At 41.3% G+C, this 22,132-nt stretch overlaps 1 protein-coding gene across 1 annotated transcript in view; it reads left to right on the forward strand.

Moving 5' to 3' along the window:
• Positions 1–22,132, forward strand: part of LOC144761529 (gamma-aminobutyric acid receptor subunit rho-2-like) — a 578,022-nt gene that overhangs the window by 434,124 nt on the left and 121,766 nt on the right. The gene's annotated exons all lie outside the window — the stretch shown is intronic.

A 22,132-nucleotide genomic window follows, 5' to 3' on the forward strand; every position in this document is an offset into this window, starting at 1 on the left:
TGGTAAACTCAAATTAATCAAAAATGAGTATTAACGGGAACTCATGTATCTTTTTAATACTGAGTTGAGGAATATTAGGTATTTGTACATTTCTGGATTTGAAGTTACCCATCTAACGTATGATTCATAGGGCAATTTTCACAACGTGATCTTACTTACAAACTGGCCTAAATTTGGAAGCCAATACTGGAGAGAAATGATATCCATAATAACAATATGGACTATCCTGTATTCCCACACTCCGCCTAAAAGAACGTGTACCACAAACGTGTAGCTCTGCCTAGCGTCTGCGACACAATAGACCCTAAAGTTCAACATGGAGGCATAAACATATTCTGTCAAACAAATGGACTATTTATCGATAGGTGTAACTATGATATTTGGGCTCAGGTTAGCCTCAACCCAGGGAAATTTACCAAACCCAGACTGAAAACTAGACTCCCAGGACCACCCAGGGTAGCTTGGTTTCTGTGGATCCTGCTACCTTTTCTAAACCACAAACCTCGAACCTTGGCAGACATGCATGTGTTGATCCTCACACTTTCTACCACCCAGCATTCCCACAGGTGTCCCAAAAAAATGATACCCCACTTGTGCGGATAAGCCTAGGACTTGCAACAGGAACGGACCAAAACCAGGGACCATGCAAGTCAATATGGTCTTCTTAGGGTACCTGGTTTGATCTGTTCCTGGTACGTGCTAGCCTAAGCAACACAAGTTGGGCAGTTTGTTTGGGTTGGGGCATGGCAAGATGCCAGCATGGGTTAGTGTCACCCCATTTTGCCCAATGGTAAACATGGTGAGCATATTTGGGCAAAGTCCAACTGGAACAAACTTCCTACCCGCCTCCCAGGAGGTGGCAGAAACACTATATTGCTCTTTTTGGGATGAAGGTATTGCCAGATACCTGGTTGTGCTACCCCACCCCTTTTGTGTATCAGTATAACATTTTTGGCTTTTAATGGGTCTTCAGTGGGTCTTTTATTGGGTGGAGGGCAGTTATGTGGCATACCCCCCAATCTGCCCACTGTGGATAGAAAGATTGTATTGCCCTTTTAGGGGTGAGAACACAGCTCAGTGTCAGTGTGGGAAGCCTCCACTACTTGTTTTTTCGACCATGCAGTAATCCCTGGTGTTTAGTAGGCTTCCTGCCACCTCCAGAAGTACAGATTGGGGATAAAACCCCCCATCAGCCACTGGCATTGGGAACAACTATTGCACCCATTCTAGTGGGCAGGAGGCACGACCCATACCTGTTTGGGCCACTTGCTCATTCATTATGCTTTGTGCCCTTTTGTCCCTGATGTCTAGTGGACTCTCTGCCCCCAGGGGCAGATAGGAATTAAAAACTCCTATCTGCCTCCCAGAGTGAACAGAATGACTGTTGCTCCTATTCTTGGATGGTGAGCATGACCCGATGACTGGTATGACCCCATTCCTGGTTGGGTAGACACCACCCCCATTTTACTGCCATTTTTGTCCCTGGCATCTGGCTGCCCAACAAGGAGAGATGGGGGGAGAAAAGACTGTTCTAGGATAGGAGGCTGTTTGCCCCACCCTGGGGGTAAACCCCCAATCTGCCCCTAGGAGGACCAAAAAGGCAGTTTCACTCATACTGGGGTGGGATATGGCCCAATATATGGGTGTAACAAACAACACCCCTTCTTTTTTGGTGGGGGGCTACTTATTCCTAGGTGTCTAGCAGGCTTTATTACCCAAAAAGGGCAGATTGGAGCTACCCCCTTTCATCAGCTGCAAATGCACACATCCACCCTCTAGGGAACGCAGAAATACTGCTGTAACCAGGGGGGAAATCCCAGTGCTTCATTATCACATGTGGGTAATTTTGCAAACTTTTTATAGCTTTCATTTGGGTTTCTCTTAAATTGCCTCTCATGCTGCCATTGTTTTTGTGCTTCATTAATCTTCTCATTATTCTTTTCAGATCTTTCACCACCAGTTTATAGAACAAATCAATATCATCATGTGTTGTCTTGGATAGAAAGCATGATTTTGGCTTGAATTCACTTTTGTGGATTTTCCTACTGTGATTCCCAGTTCCTTTTTCAGTTGTAATTAATCAAATGTTAAGATATCGATGCCGTTTCCAGTTCCGATACGATGCATTTTTTTTTAGTCATGTACCTCAATGTTGTCTCCTCAAGATAGAGTCTTACAGGGTTTTTTGTTACTGGTATAGGCATGTACTGAAATTATTTTTAATTTTCTGATGTACAAACAAATCAATCCTTGTTCTTTTAAACTCTAGATCACTCGCCGGGAGTAACAAAAGGCCCAAAGTTAGAACTTCCTCTTCTGTTTGTGCTATGAGATGGTTAGGGATTGATGGAGTTATTTGTTTCCGCTATTGTTTTCTGCGTCATTTGCTCTGCTTTCAATATATATATATACAACTTCACACCCATAAAAAGTGAAAACAGACCTGTAGTTCTTCATTGTTCCCCATATTTAGATACAAAGTCATGTCTTCTTAACTGTGTGGATTTTTTAGAACTTGGGATTCTAAATTCTAAAAAATGCACACAGTATATATAATATGAATTGCATAAAGTTTTAAAAAGTTGAATGTGTTAAAAAAAATGTTATTAATTGCAATGAAATACACGATGTATTTTTAAAAGAAATTTTTTAAAAGACATGTTACATGGGCATGACTTTGTATCTAAATATGAGGATCCATGAAGAACTACAGTTCTGTCTTCACTTTATTCTGGGCGTGTAGTTTCATGTGACGCATAACTATCACTTTTAAAAACGGCCGCCTGTCTAAACTTAATTGTCGGTGAGCAAGGAGTTCCGAAACACGTTCGACTGAGGCCGAATAAAGAATTTTTGAAGCACCCCATATGGCGTCGTCATTCCTGGCTTGATAAGGAGTAATTTATATATTGTAGAGACCTACTCCCTGAGGGTCCAATGGGACGATGCGACTCACATAAATAAATAAATATATATATATATATATATATGTATATATATATATATATATATATATTCACTGAAAAAACCATAGGTTTCACATCAGTTATAGTTAGCTGGAAGTTTTACTCGCATAAAACCATTGAAATTCCCACGTTATAGTTAGTTGGACTCACTATAACTTGCGCGTGCAATGCACTGCTGATGACGTCACATATTACATCACTCATGACATGGTCAGTGAAATCACTCATGACATCACTGATGACACCATCCAGTGAATGTGTGTCTTTCTGAAAAATAAATATTAGTGAGTAATGTTTAAATATTTAAATATATGTATTAGTGTTTCACTTTGTGTATAAGTGGCTGCATGGGTTGGTGAGTAGCTACATGTGTATGTATATGGGTTATTAGATGTTTTTTTTAGTATCAGTATGAGTGTCTGTATGGTTTAGGGGGGGTATTTCTTAGCACATAGATGCATGAATGACTGACTCTCTCTTTGTATTTGTTTTGAAGACAGCATATGTGCAGGACTGTATGGGTGGATGAGTGTGTATATGTCTGTCTTAGTGAGTGAATGACTGTCTTATTAGTGTCTTTATCAGTAACTACATATGTTTAATCTAGTATATGTGAATATTGATGTATATAAGTGAGTATATGTGAGAGTGAGGGATTGTAAGAGTTCCTTTTTAAATTAGTGTTTCTATAAGTGATTGTTTAAGAGAGTAAGTATGTGTAAGTTTCCTTAGAAGTAAAGTGGTAGTGTGTGTATAGCTGTATATGCAAATAAATGGATGTTCAATAGTTTATTTGCATGTGTGAGTATGTGTGTGAGTAACTTTTGGATGACTGTCGGTGTGTAACAGGATGTATAGGTGTATCACTACATATGATGAGTGAGTATATGTATGAGTGACTATATAGAACTGTTGGTGAATTAGTGCATGTGTATATAGATGGTGGAATTATTGAATTGGTTGTTGTAAGTGGTATGGTATCTCCATTTTTTTCAATATTTTAGTTTCTATTTTTGAATATATGTTTCAAGGGTTACATTACAATGAAAGGAGGTCTGTCACTCTGTCACAAGGATGGTGTCATCAGTGATGTCATGAGTGATGTCACTGACCATGTCATGAGTGATGTAATATGTGACGTCATCAGCAGTGCATTGCACGCGCAAGTTATAGTGAGTCCAACTAACTATAACGTGGGAATTTCAATGGTTCTATGCGAGTAAAACTTCCAGCTAACTATAACTGATGTGAAACCTATGGTTTTTTCAGTGAATTTCAATGGTTTTTTAATAGCAAATCTCTATAGGTATGAAAAGTAATATTTTTTATAACGAATTTTATGTTGTATAATTATGTAATAGTTATTTATTTATTTTTTTATTTTTTGCCCGGAGCGCTCCCGCGGCGCGTACCGATGCGCTCACCGGTAAGCGCAGTGTTACGGCGCGCCCCGGGCGCGTAACCGGTGAGCGTCCCATTAGCGCTATTGCCGTGAACGAAAACAACATCGTAACATATCGCGTAGCCGCGTCCGCGTGATACGCATGGCGTAAGCGCACCCCGAAGCACCCACGCGCATACGAACGCGCTACGTAAGCGCCGCCGGGCGTGCCCAGGGGCGCGCAGCGTAAACGTGTCGGGTCATGTGACCTGAAAATAACACTTTTCATAGGTTGCTAACAGTTTTTTTTATAAAGAATGAAATCCCCACCCATTTCCTTCACTTCTTCTTTCACTTTTGTGACTGAAAGACCTGCCTTTTTGCTCTCGGTTCTTTGTTGGATATCTTGGATTATCATGGCTGCCAGACCATCCAGCAGTGAAGATGACTCCAATGAATTCATCGATGAAGAGCCTCCTCAGCCAAAATTCAAAGAACATTTCATCTGGAATTATTTTTCCATACCTGATGACCAGAAGAAGGTAAATGCTCCAAAAGTGGAGTGCAGGATCTGTCACACAGTCCTGTCACGGGGTGACCCCACTAAAAAATAATATTTTGGGAACTCCACAATGATTCGCCATGTGGAGAGAAGGCACCCCCAGAATTTTGCCCGGGAAAGTGTCAGGGCTCTGGCACAAGAGGTTCCCAGTGATGGGGCCTCTACATCAACCGGAGGACGAACAACATCGGTGAGGGGGAGATCACAAGAGCTGGTTCCGAACATTCAGCCTGCATTTAACAAAGGCGTCCTTAAATGCAGATACTGTAATCAGCTACTTTCCTGTGGGGAGCAAAGTGTTCTGCTCATGGTTCGAGCATTGGAGAACCATCGCTGCCGTTCCCAGCCCTAATTTATTTTATTTTTTTTGCTCCTGTTGAGCAGTTTCCATTACCTGTTTTTGTTTTTGTTCTAAAAAAAGAAAAAAGAAGAAAAAAAAAGTTCTTTTCAGAACTACCTCCAATTCTCATCAAAGAGCTATATTCTTAAAAAAATGAAAAAGAGTAAGTGAAGTGGAGTGCATTGATAAAGGAAAGGAAAATGAGTACGAAAGAACAGAAAGGTATGAGAGGAGAAAGGAAGTGAAGTAGGGGGACTGAAAGAAGGTGAGTGTTGGGAACGAAAGTAAGGAGAAGGAGAGTGAACATGGGGAATGTGGTTATTCAAAGAAAATATAGAAAAGGAACGCGGGTGTGGAAGGGTAAGAAAAGATGCATTGCTGGAGTTGCATCATTTTTGTGACACACTCCAGCAATGCATCACTTTTGCACTTACATATACGTCTGAAATACTGACGTATCTGTAAGTACTTGCGACATAATATGTCATATATTTAACGCCACCGGTGCGTCACTTTTTGTGACGCACCAGTGCTGTTAAAAATGCACCTTATTCAGTCATATTTACAAAGTGACGCATCTAGGTAGATGCGTCACTTTGTAAACCCCTGCGCCACATTATACCTACGTCAGGTGTAATGTATGCAAAAGGGACGTATTGACGCAAGAAAGGGTCGTAGAGGTGACACAGTGAATGAACTGGGTTTTCCCCAAGCTACGCTCCACGGTACGCTCTCCTATGCGCGTACCGGGCGCTCCCCCCGCGAAAATCGAAAAAAAATGTATTATTTTTTTTGCCCCACGGGGCCCTTTTATGGCCCCCACATCAAACCTAGGGGGTCAGGGGGGTCTACCCTACGCCCTTTTACTCATTTCCCTCTTTGTTTTTGCCACCTCTTCTGTCTCGATCCTACCGAGACACAAGATGGCGGCCGCTCCGGACTGTTTGGAATGTTGACAGACACCCGAGAGCCAATCAGCTTTCCGCGCGCAAACTCGCGTAGCGCGCTGGTACGCTCCCCAGTGCGCGTACCGGGGCGCGCCTATAGATATATATATTTTTTAACCTAAATTACTCAAAATCCACTGGAGCGCATATCTTGAGACCTAACAAAGGCACATCGGACTACCAGTCCCTACAATTTTGCCAAGTTTTGTGGAAATCCATTCAGCCATTCGGGCTAAAAGTGAGTCCAACCGCCCTATGGAAATTAACATGGGGAAAACATGTTTTGGGACCCCCCTTTTATCTCGGCCCCCGCTTGACAAATCCCCCCCCAAACTTTTAGGGAAGGAGCGGAGCGTAGCGGGCCATCTTCTTTGAGAAATTCGCGAAGATTCGTCCACCGGCGCCAAAGTTATTATCAATAGAATGTTGCGGATTTCCTATGGAAAACAATCCTTACTATAACTACCTACTGGCGACCGCCAGTAGGTAATATATATATATATATATATATATATATATTACCTACTGGCGGTCGCCAGTAGGTAGTTATAGTTAGGACCTTGTTACATAGGAAATCCGCAACATTCTATTGGGAATAACTTTGGCGCCGGTTGAGGAATTTGCTTGTAATTTTCCAAAATTTTGGCCAGCTCCGCTGCGCTGCTTCCCTGAAAGTCTCGGGTAGATTTGTCAAGCGGGGGCCGAGAAAAAGGGGGTCCCAAAACGTGTTTTCCCCATGTTAATTTCCATAGGACCTTTAGACACGGCTACAGCCCGAACCGCTGAACGGAATTATACCAAACTTGGCAATATGGTAGAGTCTGGTACGCAGATCACGCTTTTTGTTAAATAGTGTAAATTCCTCCCGTAGTTCCTGAGAAAATTAAAGTTGAAATCAATTGTATATCTATAAGCGCGCACCGTGCGCGCACCTTGCCGTGCACGAGCTTCATGCTGATTGGCTGCCACTGTCTGTCAACACTCCAAAACAGAAATGGATGGCAGCCATCTTGTGCCTCAGTAGACTGAGGCACAAGAAAGCAGAAAAAAAAGTGTAGAACTCAAAAAGGGGGCAGGGTAGAAGCACCCTGACCCCCTAGGCCTGCTGACCCCCAAGGCGGAAAAAAAAAATCGAAAAATCGCGGGGTGCCGCACCCCATGATTTTCCCCAAAAAATTGGGGGTCCTTGTGGGAACCCCTGAGCAGGCCTAGGGGGTCAGGGTGCTTCTACCCTGCCCCCTTTTTGAGTTCTAAAACTTCTTGAGCACGAGCTGCATGCTCATTGGCTTTCAACACTTCAAACCAGAAAGTGTTGGCAGCTATCTTGTGCTCGGTAGACCGAGGCACAAGAAAGCAGACAACAAACGTGTAGAACACAAAAAGGGGGCAGGGTAGAAGCACCCTGACCCCCTAGGCCTGCTCATGGGGTCCCACAAGGACCCCCAAGGCCAAAAATGTTTTTGTTTTTTTAAAACCCGGTATGTTTATTTAAAAATTACCCCCCAGGGGGACCAAATTGTGGGGGCATAGTGATAAAGAAGTGTGGGGGGTGCCCAATCCCCCCCACACTGCCCCGGGGACGGCCGCCCTCCGGGGCAAAGCAACGCAGCCCCCTGGCGCATACTGGAGGCTCCTAGTGGGCTAGTTGCCTCCCAGGGAATTAGTTCCCCCTCTGCAAACGCACCCGTGGGCTGCGCTGCAGAGAGGTGTAAAAAAGGGTGTGGCCTCATTACACCTCTCTGCAATGCAGCCCACTGGGAAATACTGGAGGTTCCTGGTGGGCTAGTTGGCCCCCATGGACCCCCAGTATGCAAGGGGAATTAGTTCCTCCTCTGCAAATGTGCCAGGGGGCTGAGTTGGTCACTTTTGTGACACAGCGGCGGTGCAAAAGATGCACCATGGTGCGTGTTATTTACAACTTGACGCATCTGGGAGATTCGTCACGTTGTAAAGCCCTGTGCCTTAAGGAGGCGTTATGGTGCAGGGGGGGATGTTCCTGCACAGGAACGCTTGCTAAAAATGGTTAAGTGAATGGTAAATGGCTAAGCATATATATATACCAGACTTTTTAGCAGAAAACATTTTCTATACTAAATCGTTTAGGCCATATTTGGGACAAGTGCATATGCGGTGCAACAAATGTTGTGATATTATTGTTTATGGAGAACAGAGCCTGAACCTAATTGAACGCAGTATTCAAAGTCATAAATGCTCTGAAAGGAGATAATTTATTTTCTATTTTTCATTTATTTTGTTCCGGTTGAACAGTTTCCTTGTTGCAGTTCCTGAATTTTTCTTAAAAAAAATAAAAATATATCAACATTTTTAAAAAAGGAAAAAAAAAATAAAACAACAAAAGAAAAAAAAAACAGTTCTTTTCAGAACTTATTCAATTTTCAAAAAAGAGTTATATTCTTAAACACTGCGTCATTCATTTTTTTGAATGAAAGTGTAGTGCATAAATGAGGGATTGAAATGACCGAGGGAAGGAAGGGACTGAGTGAAAGAATGAGAAAAGGGGAGTATGGTGAGTGACAAAAGAGGAGTTGAAGAGTAACTGAAAGAAGGGGACTAAGGGTAGGGGAGTAAGTTAAAGGGACTGAAAAACTAAAGGAAGGGCAATAAAGAAAAGAGAAAAAAAACTAATTTCAGTGTTTTGATGTTGTATTTAAATTCATAATAAAAAAAATTACACATATTTTATTTAGGGGTTAGCATTTAGAAAACCTTGCAAATTCACAAAAAAAAACATAGGTTTCACACACGTTATAGTTAGGAATTAGCATTTAAAAAACCTTGCAAATTCACTGAAAAAAACATAGGTTTTACATACGTTATAGTTAGGAATTAGCATTTAAAAAACCTAGCAAATTCATTGAAAAAAACATAGGTTTTATATCAGTTATAGTTAGCTGGACAATTTACTCATACAAAACCATTGAAATTCCCACGTTATAGTTAGTTGTACTCACTATAACTCGCGCGCCCGTAAAGCACTGCTAATGACATCACATATTACATCACTCATGACATAGTCAGTGACATCACTCATGACATCACTGATGACATCTCAAATGACATCACTGATGATATCATCCAGTGAATGTGTATCTTTCTGATAAATAAAATATATTTTATATATGTGTACCTAAACATCGATGGAAGAACAAACGATTAAATTAGAGTTTAAATGGATGTTTTTTTTAAATTGATTGTATAACTAACTTATTAAATGTATGTTACTAAATATATATATTACTAATTATTGTTTAAAGTTGTAAATATCTGTATCACTGTCTCTCTTTATCTATAGACGGATGCTTAGGTTGGTGAGTAGCTGGGTTATTAGTTAGTTTTTTGAGTATTAGTATGAGTGTCTGTTAAGTTTGGTGGGAGGTATTACTTTGTGCATATATGAATGAATGAGTGCCTTACTGTTTGCATATGTTTTGAAGACAGCATGTGTGCACGACTGTATGGATGGATGAGTGTGTGTATGGGTGTGTTAGCGAGTGAATAACTGTCTGAATCATTTCTTTATGAGTAACTACATATGTTTTAAATTAGTATAACTAAGAATTGATGCATATAGGTAAGTATGTGTAAGAGAGGGAAATTGTAAGAGTTTCTGTATAAATACTTTTTTGTTCCTATAAGAGATAGTATTAGTAAAAAAATATGTTTACGTTTCTGTAGAAGAAAGAGTAGTGGTGTATGTATAACTGTATAAGTAAGTGTATGGTTGTTTTATAATTTATTTGCTTGTGTCAGTATGTGTGTGAGTAACTCTAAGGATGAGTGTCATTGTGTAACAAAATGTATAGATGAATGAGTATTTATGATGATTGAGTATGTGTATGAGTAACTATATAGCTATGTCGGTGAATGTGTATGTAGATTTTGCAAATTCTGAATAGATTGTTGTAAGTGGAATTAGTTTGTCCATTGTTTTGTAATTATTTGATTCTATTTTTCAATGTGTGTTTCAAAACTTATATTACACTGAGAGAGAGTCTGACATTTTTTCACAAGGATGATGTCATCAGTGATGTCATTTGAGATGCCATCTATGATGTCATGAGTGATGTAATATGTGACGTCATTAGCAGTGCTTTGCGGGCGCGCCAGTTATAGTGAGTACAACTAACTATAACGTGGGAATTTCAATGGTTTTGTATGAGTAAATTGTCCAGCTAACTATAACTGATATAAAACCTATGTTTTTTTCAATGAATTTGCTAGGTTTTTTACATGCTAATTCCTAACTATAATGTATGTAACACCTATGGTTTTTTCAGTGAATATATATATATATATATATATATATATATATATATATATATATATATATATATATATATATACTTAAACAAAACTTATCACACTATCATAACTATTCCAACTTTCATTACAAAGTAAAAATTATGTTATGTTTCCAGATCAAAACCTAAACAAACATTCCTTTTGTAAGCTGAACAAACCGTAGATCATGCTGTTATTATGCGCTGCTCAGGACCTCACGGGTATCATCACTGATGATTCCTCAAATTACCCTTAATCCGTCCTGAAGTGGTATGGACCGTTCCTCCCTCATCCAAAGTTTGAGACCCTGGGAAACATCTGTTGTTAATTGCATCACCTCCACCTGGGGTCATATGTGAGAGCCCTGATCCACCGTTGCAGCTCTCCCTCTTGGGACTATCTGGACATTCTCATGCTGACCACGTGTCAGCATTCCACCCAGGCTCCCATGAGTCACCGTGCTGGGAGTCTACTGGATGCTGTCATAACTCCTGGAGCAGTTAGCCAAAATGTTCGTCAAAATTAAATAAATCCAATTCACAATAAAATCACATATTTCTGCCCTGTGCATAGCACCTGATGCCTTTAAGGAGGCTTTGACAAAAGACTTGTTAGACTCTTTTGTGCTGCCCTGGAATTTTCTAAGTAATTTCTGAAGGGTCAGCTGCTACTGCCTCAATAACACTTCTTTCATGTGCATTTAGTGCTTTGTGTGGTGTCATGCAGTGGCGGCCCCCGCAAAACTCAAGTGGGGGGCAGGGGACAAGGGGGACAAGATGAAGGATTCGGGAAATAAGAATGTAAAAAAAACATTCCTATTCTGCCGCTGAAGCTGTCATCTACCTCGATGCTTCTCTTCTATCCACATGTTTTCCCAGCAGCCCTAACAACATTATTCAAGTACAGTAGCCTATATGCTGTTGCTGAATTCACATTTCAAAATGAACTCATAAATATTCAAATAATCAATCCATAATATGATGCTAGAACACCATGAGAAAAAACTCTATAAAATGTTGGCATGTGTTCTAAACACACACAAAAAACATGTAATCTGTTTCAATCACAGAAAAACATTTTTTTCTGTTCAATCCATTAAGATGTTCTTTTTGATGCCCGCCCAATGCATTTCGGGCCCCAATTGGCCCTTCTTCAGGGGATAATTTCTGTGAACAATACAAATAATATTCTCATTTAATATAACCTGCAGGGAAACGTATATTCTAATTTACAAGAAATTCTAAAAGTTATTAATAATGTTGTGATGTTTCTTAAGGCATGATTAGACAGCATGCCAGCCCCTGTAGCACGCCAAATTTAAGTTAATTGTAATCACCAATAACATAGGAAAACTACAGGAGTGCTCCTCTATCCTAATACATGTGCCAGCAGTCCCTAAGACATCAGTACAGGCTCCTCGCCCAATTCCGGCACTGCTCTCAATAGCATGAGAGGAGTGCCAGGATTGGTCTGACCAGCTCGGTTCACCGCTCAGACAGTGCCTTGGAGTCTGTGCTGTTTCTCAAAAGCAGCTGTGCAACACAGCTGGGCTGGAGAAACTAAAGTGTGCATGACGGGTTGGCCAGCCAAATTGTCATGTACACTTACAGTGCTGCACTACGCCTCCTCTACTGTCATCAAGCCCTTTGGCTTCCTCTAGCGGGGAATGAAAAATAAAATAAAAAATTGATTTCATTATCATATTATTCCTCCCGTTGTTTTGGCTGGGAGGATGATGCTGTTCCGTGTCATCCCCCCAGCCAAAGTGGAGGCGCCGCCATTGGTGTCATATCATCCCTTTGTGCTCTAAACTACCTCCCCGGATTACTGTCTCTAGTACTCCCTGTCTATTTGGTACATGGATCATGACAGCTCTAAGAATGTATACCATTTCTCCGTATCATCAAAAGTCACATAGGGCGTACAACATCCTTGGGAAAGTAAGGTTTTATGTTCTCCATGTCTGCCATTCCTCTCAGGCTTTTACCAGGAGCAGTGAGTACTGGAGCCTGCTGGCAGTCAAGTTCCATCTTTTGCATGCTCTGTTCATGTTCTTTACTTCATGTCTATGGCTGATTTTCTTTATGTAAAAACCATATCTCTACTCTAGAAGCAAAGAAGCCAGATATATTTTTAAATCACTTTAAGTCTTAATTCTCCAACCTTCTGGCTTCCACCATGCTGATAGACAGACTGCCCTCTGAAATGCTGTTCAGGAGACGAGGGACAGTGCAGGAGAAGAGGGATGTGCAGGAGAAGAGGGATGTGCAGGCCTTCCTCGTCACCTTCTCTTGCTTATGGGTTTCCTCATCTGGTGGAGTGATCTGTACTAGTCGTACTTTCTTCCATGCTCCAAGGGCCTTCTTCAGCTCAGGTTTATTTATTTCCTTGATCACATATCAAGCTGGAACCCCCTTTCATTGTACAGGCCCTATATTACTGTTACTGACAGCAGTGGAAGAGCAACCAGATCAATCTTCATTAATCTACCCACAATGTAGCATTATCTAATCAAAACTAAAATGAATCATTCAAAAATTTAAATTTACCAGTTATTCATCAAAATAGTTCAGCTCTAAATCAGGTACCAGACTTTTACATTTCTAACAATTAAGGGTGGAAGGTAGTTATTAAGGAAACAATTCCTTAATAACACTGCATGTTAACAATTTAGAAAACCAATAAGATTAAGTACTATTACACATATGTTATTCTATACACTGTAATACAAATAATTATTTTGCACTGTGATTACATCTTGTTTGACGCAAGGCCTATTAATCTTTGTACTATACTTTGGTTATTTAAATGTAAATAAAAATGATTGAATTCACAATTTTGGAAACCAGATTGTTCAGTTCTGTGGCAGAGAATTCTCACTCTTCATATCAGCTGTGAGTGCACTATCAGAAATTGAAAAATAATGTATCCAGACCCTCTCTAGTATATAGGTTTCTGTGATACATCCAGAGCTTACCTTTGGTTTTTCTTAGCCAAATTTGCATATGGTACATAGAAACCCAGACAAAATTAAAGACATTTAATAAAATGAGAACATAACATGAGAATATCATAGGCAGATAAATGTTGTTTCCTAGATATAACTTATAAAAATATCAAAACGTTGAAGTTAATATTATAAAAATCTACACATAATTGGGCCATATTTTTGTAAACAATAATTGTGTACATTATGTTTTTCTCAAATTGTATTTCTGCAACAACCAAAATAAGGTAAAATTCTCAAAACATTGTAATAAAAATGAATAAAGTTTAATGATAAAATGACAACTTAAACTCTCTGTAGGGACTAGAATTAATGTACTTATTAAATAGTTCCATAGAAAATAAAAGGAACCAAAAATACATTCAATTGGGTGTTGTTGACCGTGACAGAGGCACCTTCAGAGGTCAGCCTGTGATTGAGTGATGCTGGGTACAGGCAGTAGGTTCCACTCTAGTCAGGTTTTATGGTGCACCAAGACTTGGGCACCATTAGTTGCCATCCATGGATGCAAAAAGTTCAAGTAAGAGTTGCTTTAATGGTCAAAAAGAGTTTTATCTTTGCACTTAGACAGTTGTGTAGAGTTAAAAAGTCTTAAGTGGCTCACAGCTTGAAGCTGAGACTCGGCAGAGCTCCATGAGAATTTATACCCTTTTTTGGTGTTATAATAGCCTCAAACTTGGTGCTGAAAAGCTCTGACAGGGACAGACCCATAAAGCATAGATACAAAGAGTGCATTTTTGGGTAATCATGGGACTTTGTAATGATCCTCTAGAGGTGTTAAATTCCTAAACTACAATCTCTCCCAATAATGTGATAATGTCTTCCATGATGTAACTCTGGATACCAAACCACAGGTGCGAGTAGGGAAATAGTTCTTTCCCTCACTTTCAATTTGGACCACAGCCAAAATTCCTGTTACCTTTAATCTTCTTTTCATCCAGGTAGATGCACCTATCTCTGTTCCTTGGATTTTCCACAATTTCCAAGTCCAAGCTGAGAGTTTTCATAGCAGACTACGTTTTGACAGTCAGATTGTGGACCCTCTAATTCTTGTTATTTAATAAGAGTCCAGCTTGCTGGCTGCAACTTCAAAATTCTATCGAGTAAGTTGTCTTCTTTTTCCTCTGTTCCAATCCAGCTTTCTGGCTTGAGGGAGGTTTTTACAGTTCTTATAGAATGTACCCTGCTGTGATTGACAAACTTTCTTAAACAAATCCAATTAGATTTCTTGTACAGGTCCCTGATGTCTGTATAGCCTTGACTCTGTTTCCGGTCCTCAAAAAAGACTTGTTGCTATCACAGACCTTCAATGCTGTGACCCCGGTTTTCTTAAACAGCAGAAAGCTTGGAATTTTTGGATTTGAGACGACTACAGAGGTAGTTCAGTCCAAAAGAAACATTTCAAGCAGGCAGTGATACTTTGAGCTTGCTCTCTGTGGTTGTCAATCCAATGTGAAGATGCATGCTGTTTCTGTACATTTGAAAATTCAGAATGAACTGGGAGATAATTAGGGTCAATGGAATTAAGTGTATCTTGAATAATGGGGAATAGAGGAGACCCCCTGCTGAACTCACCTAATATATTTTCACAGGAGGAGGTCCAATATTGATCTGTTGGCTTGCAATTTGGTAGTGATGTCATCATGGGGGATGTTTCAAAGATTCCAGCCATTTTCCAACTGCTCCACTAGTATATATAATACGAATCCATTGAGACTAAGAAATTCTATTTTTCATAATTATTCATATGGTGTGAGGATGACTTATCTACGTATTACCAAATTTAAGTTAGCGAAAATAGGTAAAGGTGTGCAGCTGCTCACTTGTAACACAGCCCTTACGCTCATATCATCTTTTAAATGTAAGTGTGTGCATAGTATACATTCAGGTTTACGCACTAGGCTATAGCCCAAACTTTTTCCAATCACCGATACAGCAGGCCTCCACATTGTCAAACCGTGCATGGGTTGCCATAAGGCAATTCTCAATCTGCGATTATGAAGTTTACTCCAAATGTAAGTGAGGAAACATTTCTGAAGGGTAACATTTGGAATTTTATGTTTGGGCAGTTTCCATTTATCCAAACTTTATAGGTGACATACATTGTTTTAACTATGCTCATTTAAATATAGAAATATTTCCAGGTTTAGGGAATTGCACATGCAGTATGAGACCGATTTAGCAGGCCTAAACTGGTGCAGGGTCTCAAATACTACCTATGATGCATCCAAAAATTTTACATTTCAGTTGAAACGTGGACATATAAAAGATTTCTTAGTGTAGCTGTCATAGGAGATAATATGTAAGGTTCTCAAGTTAATAAGAGAAAGGAGCAGTGGACTCACCTGATTGCCACTCAGTAACACAGAAGAGTTTACAGAATTGAACGTGAGCAATCAACAGAATGGCTCTGACTCAATAAAATCCAAGGAGGCAGTGAAAGGCTTGCAAGAATCATGAGATAAATGGACACTTAGTACTAGCAAGAATTTGAAAAGCTGGGTGAATGGGGAAAAGGTGGAAAGGTTGATAAGCTATCGAGCCTGCATTGGTTGCACACATCCTGAATGCTTGTCAAGTAGATTTGTATCAGTATCCTGCTGCCACCCAGGTTGCTACTGCCAAACAGCTGTCTTTGGTAGCTGACTGCTGCGGAGGTGACAGAATAGACCAGAAGATATACGTTGGTCGACCACCACATCAGCAGAATTACTATTCAGAACCTTCTGCCCCAGACTCTACCAATTTTTCTTTTAAGCCTATGTTTCAGGGCTGTCAAAAGGAAAAGGGGAAGAAGCTTAAGTGGTTTCTTTTCCCCCCAAGCCATTTGTTTCCCTTTTATATATTTTTTTAAACCCTAAGGGATAGCAAACCTAATTGATCCAGTATATTTTCAGTTACAATCAGCAAATCATGCACCTTAACCATGGTGATAAAATAATATTCATAGTAGACTGTGTTCTAAAGTTGCATAAACAGGAAGAAGGTAAGAAGGCCTATAATGAACCACTAGATGGGTGTTTTCACTTTGGTCGCAAAGGCCACAGGAAAAAAATACTCTTTTCTCTTACATCCTAACTGGACAGTGGCTCAGTTAACCATTGCCCTTTTCCATGTAAAAGAAAATCTTTTGGACTAGAAATTATAATACTCTAGGAAGGCACATGCTTGAGTTGATTCCTTGGTACCGCTGAACATACAACTCTTTCTACAGGAACATTTTGTAAACTATCTGTACTCTGAGAAAATGGACTGAACAGAAAGATTTTGGACAGCCCAGACATGGCCAATAAAAAAAACACCTCCAAGATGTCACAAGCCTGTTCTGGATTGCCTCACCGAAACTTTTCAGATGCCCCTGACATAGACTAACATATAGGTTGGGACAATGTAAAAATGTCTCTTAGGGAACAATTGTGAGGACCTTTTTTGGTTCCTGATATGACACCAAGAGCATGCTGTAGGGAAACCCCAGAGGTGGACAAATGTAACCACAGCATGGCTTAAGTTAAGTCTGCCACTGCAGATGCCACAATATCCACTTAGTTTCTCGCCCTTTCATGGGAGGAACCAGAGAGGAGGGACCTTATATTGAGTTCATCAAGTGATCTATGCATTGAATCTTCACAGCACAAGTCACAAAAATTATTCTGCTGATTCAAAATATGAAAATGTACTTGCTTAATACCATCATGGAAAATATACCTAATTTTTTCACTGAGCGTTAGCCTCAATATAAATTGCCCACATACAGTATGCATGAGACAGATAACCATGGCCGTGGACATAGAGATGCCTGTTTGACAACCCACTTAGGGGCCGATTCCGATTCGGGAAACGAATCCGTACGACAATTCGTATTCGTAGCCGTTTCCGTACAAATCTGTCCGAATCCCGTAGTACGATCCGGTGCTAGAAAATACGTCCGAATCATTGCGAACCGTACGAAAATGAAGGGTAAATCCGTATGACATCGACCCACACAGTGAACCGTATAATTAGTAAAAATGCTGTTAGACCCGCCAAGTACGATCCGGACCGGGAAATCAGTACTCGATTCGTACGGTAAACGTCGCGTATGAGCAATTCGTACAGAGGGCAACACTATCACATATGCACTGTGCCCCTGAAATCAAGGGGTGTGCGCACGGGGTGTACGCACCGTACACCTACGACCTTGGGGTGTACGAACCGTACTCCTACGGTCCGTACACCTACGATCATGGAGTGAACGCACAGGGACATACGCACCGCACCCCTGAAATCCAGGGGTGTACGCACCGTACCCCGATGCACCGTACCCCTGCAGTCATGGGGTGTACGCACCGTACCCGGGGGGGTCCGTTTTGTATGCATTTCGAGGCAAAATCTGCTTTTACTGACGCTTTAAGCTCCCGTAGAAAAAGAGTTGTACAGTGTTGTCGATGCGATTCGTACTTGCTGGGTCGGAAAATGCAGCTTCGATCCATACGGACATCGCGTACTGCGCGTTCCGAATGCGATTCGTACGGATTAGTGAGTTGTAGGGTCTTTGGTATGATTCGTACGGAGAACTGTTCTGCATATGATTTGTGCAGGAAAAATGCTCCGTACGGCTATTCGGAGTGCATTTTACCGAATCGGAATCGGCCCCTTAATGTCAGTCACAAGAACACGAGCATGATATTGATTACATACGGTGAAAAGAGTACCAATTCCCACGTTCAGCACTCTTATTGTTTGCATTTTACCCATTACCATATTGCCCAGTCACCAGGTTACTCCAATCAAAATCATTCTACTTGCTCTCAACACAGGCTTCTGTGTTTAGCCCACTGCTTTGGTGGTAGTGGAGTATTTTTTAATCAGCAATGTCAACAGTACAACAAATAAAAATCATGAAATCCAAGTTGGAGTTTAGAATCTGCCATCATCGCTTAGCACCCTGAGTGTGGACTGTCAGTTCTTTCATTAGCTATGACTGGGGACTAATACATTGGGTGATTGTGGTACTGGGATTTGCAAAGGAGAGTCAATAACTCTGAATGTTGTGACCACTATGCACAAAGATAGTGATTGAAACCTATGCAAGTTGTATCTAATGCAACTGTTAATGCACTTAGACATAGACACAGCATGAAAGGAGATCTGAGGGTGTTTCTTGAAGCTTGACTTGGATGCTCAGACTGACTGTGTAGTGGGTACACACTCATACCCCTGCTGGCAGTTTAGGTACCCAGTATATCACTCAGCATTATACTACCTAAATCGAAATCCATTACAAAAGGTACAAAACACAGATAAAATCTCTTCTCATCTACAAGACATGCTGATGGATGTCTTTATTTGCACCTCATAGTAATGCCCTGAATATTGGTACACTATAGTGGACAATATTTATTAAATGTAGTTGAATAGGCTAGCAATTGTTCTGTGAATTCTTCTTTGTCCACCTCAGAATGGTGGATTCTCTCCTGAAGTATTATCAGGGGCCACATTATAGATGCAGCACATTTCCCTTCATTGCCTGGCCGCACCTTTTTGAAGGTGCACCCAGCACAATGAAGGGAAATGCGCCGTATTATAATAAATGCGCTGCCCCCAGGACAGCCGTGAATTCGCTCTGCCCTAAGGGTAGCGCATTCATGTGAAAACAGTAGCATCTGCAAACAGCCACCTTGTCTTTTCACAATGCAGGTGGCAACCCACATGCACTTTTAAAGGAGTTTAGAGATACTCTTGCCGGCGGGTGTGGTCAGTGATTGCACCCGCCTGCAACGGGATGCTTAGGGGTCACCACCTCCAGTGAGCTGCTCTCAGGTGGCGCACTGACAGAGCGCCACCTTTTAAATGGCGCACTGTCAGTGGGCATCTTTGCCTCTGCGCCCACGTCTGTAATACAATGCGGGCGCAGAGTCAAAGGAATTTCCTCTTTTGCATGGATCATGACCCATGCAAATGAGGGAACACCCCCTTAAAGAAAGCGCTGGTGCTTTATGTATGCCAGCACTGTTGGTATTACAGAGGGGGCCGCAGAAATGTCTGTGGCCACTTATGAAATACCAAAGTGCTCCGGGGTGCGCAAAGCGGGCGCATATGCCTGTTGCACCCCCGGATCATGTTGTGTAATAGGTGTTCCATCATATCACTTGTTTAGCCTGGTCTTCTCTTGATGACATTGTCTTTGTTGGGACGTTAAAGGGCCACTGCATGGCTCTGCAGAGCGTGCCCACTTGTCCTGAGTTCCCAGTAGGGCGTTTCCTGCTATTTTCTGAGTTTTTTTGGTTCATCGGTGCACATGAAAATCATACATGTTCATTGAGGGCCCACTGTCATACACTTGAGTGGCTTAGCAAATATGCTTCCTTTTTAGGGTTGAGCCTGCGAGTGCATGTCCTAGCACACGCGTCTCACTTGTGAGACACTAATGTTTACAAAAATGGCTTGGAGCCCTCCCTTGTTTACCATCTGTTGGCTGCAGCCTCCCTCTTCTTTACAGCCACCTTAATTGGCCAGTGCTGGCCAAACGTAATTTTCAATCCTTTCTATGGAGCAGGGACCAAGCACAGGCTAGTCAAAGTTAATTTGTGTCTGTCCACTGCTCCCGACGTGATTCAGGTGCTATTTCTTCCCCCTCCCACTGATGCTGCCGTCAGCTCCCTGCTAAATGCTTTTTGTTAAAAGAAAAGCCCTTTTGCACTAAAGTTTTCTTCTAATCAATGGATCCATCTCCCATCTATGAGGTACATCATTTATTTTATGTTCAGCACTCCATGTGTTTGATAGCAGTCTCCCTCTTGAACTTCCCTCCCCATGCCTTGCTTTTTGTTGACCAGCCCCCTCCCTGTTGTGCTCGCCCATGCGTTCTTCCCATTGTGTCTCATGCAGTGATGTGATTGCTGTACTGGAGGGCCACTTTCCTTTAGTCTTTGAGGTTACAGGGAGGATGGATTTGTGTGCATCTCTGCATGCCTCAGGCTGGAAGGGAACTGTACTACAGTGGGTTTGGAAATGCATGTTTTGAACAGGTCTTTAGTCCTTACGTCTTCAAACCTTCGATTTATGGGTTGCTGGTTTTCTTACCTTTGGTTTTGCCTGCTGGCAGTCTCCCTTTACTGCACCAGTAGTAGCATGTTCGGTATTGCAACACAGTAATTTATTGCAGGATAAGTGCTTTAAGTAGCATTGTCTATTTCTCCCAGGTCCCGTTAGCTATGGGTTGTTGAAGTCTGCTTGCATAGGGTGGAGGAGAAATGTAGCTCTGCTCTTGCATATCTTTCGACTAGCTGGCTCTGGAAAGGGCAAGAGGTTAGGTCTTCTTGTGTAGCACAGACCTTGAGTGCTGATGAAATCTAATTTTTTTCGTGTGGCTTCTTAAACCCTCCCGCCCCACTCTCCAGAATAAAAACAAGCATTGGCAATTCAATAGGTTTCGCCTATTGTATTTTAGTTTTTTGCAGTTTTATGTAGCGGGAACTCGACCCGTAGGTATTGGAGTGCTTTACATGAACACCAGTTACATTACACAAGGACACATTCATTTTTGGTAGGCACTGGAGATTAAGTGATTTGCCCAGAATCACAGGATGTTAAGCCGACGCCAGACTCGAACCTTGTTCCTCCAATGTGTTGCACAGTAGTTGAGCTGCTATTCAACATGTTGTTGTTAAAATCACAGAAATCCAACTAAAAATAGCCTATCAGACCAAAAAACAGAAATAAAAGTGCCTCCGATTATCAATTCAGATTTAAAAAAAAAGAGGTGCATATGTATAAATTAGGGCAGCTTTGAATGAATAAAGACAAGCTATATACATGCTTAGCAAGGCATGAGAGACTGCATGAATGTGTGCTTGCTGCGGACAAAGCTATTGATAATATCACATTGTGCAGGCTAAACTTAAAAATGGGAGCGTAATTGAAGAAAAATACGAGCTGGGGCACTAGTTTAGGTGTTTGGGTGGAACACTTACTAAGGAGGCAATAAGGCTGATATCACATGCCCAGAAACCCAAAGTAGGAGCAACTGCTGCACTTACCTGGGCATTAAGGGGCAGGCTCCAAAGATTATTTCACACTTGAGAAAGGAAAGACAGAATTCGACACCAAAGGAAATGGATGGCTATTTTGAATAGACGCACAGCAAGAGCAAACACACTATTTTTTTCTAGAAGAAGGCATTATTTGAGAGTATGTTAGAGAATTTGGTACTAGTAGAAATACAGGTCGAACTGATTACCAGTAAAATCAAAGGAACTTTCTAAAAGAGGGAAGAAGGAGGGTGGGAGCAAGAGAAGGGCTCTTTTGAGTGGGCTTTATTTTTAATCTGATCTTCCCGAGGTTTGTCTGAGAAGCTGCGTGTAAATGACAAACAGCAGGCAGGTGTGCGGGGGAGGAACAGCAACAGGGAGGAGAGGGCGAGTGGATGAAGGAGCAGCAACAACATGCTGGAAAGAGAGAAGACAGTCAGTAGATGCAATTGCATGGAGTGCTCACTAGGATATGAAAATAAAAGTACCCTCAGAGTTGTAGCCAGTGAAATGACTGTGGACAATAGCCAGTGGCTGCAAACGGAAGCTGTACTTGGATCAAGTTCCACGGACAGGCAAAGCAGAGCAGGAAGACGTTTAAAGTCAATAATCTGACCA

This window comes from Lissotriton helveticus, chromosome 6 (genome assembly GCF_964261635.1).
Source record: "Lissotriton helveticus chromosome 6, aLisHel1.1, whole genome shotgun sequence".
Classification (NCBI taxonomy): domain Eukaryota; kingdom Metazoa; phylum Chordata; class Amphibia; order Caudata; family Salamandridae; genus Lissotriton; species Lissotriton helveticus.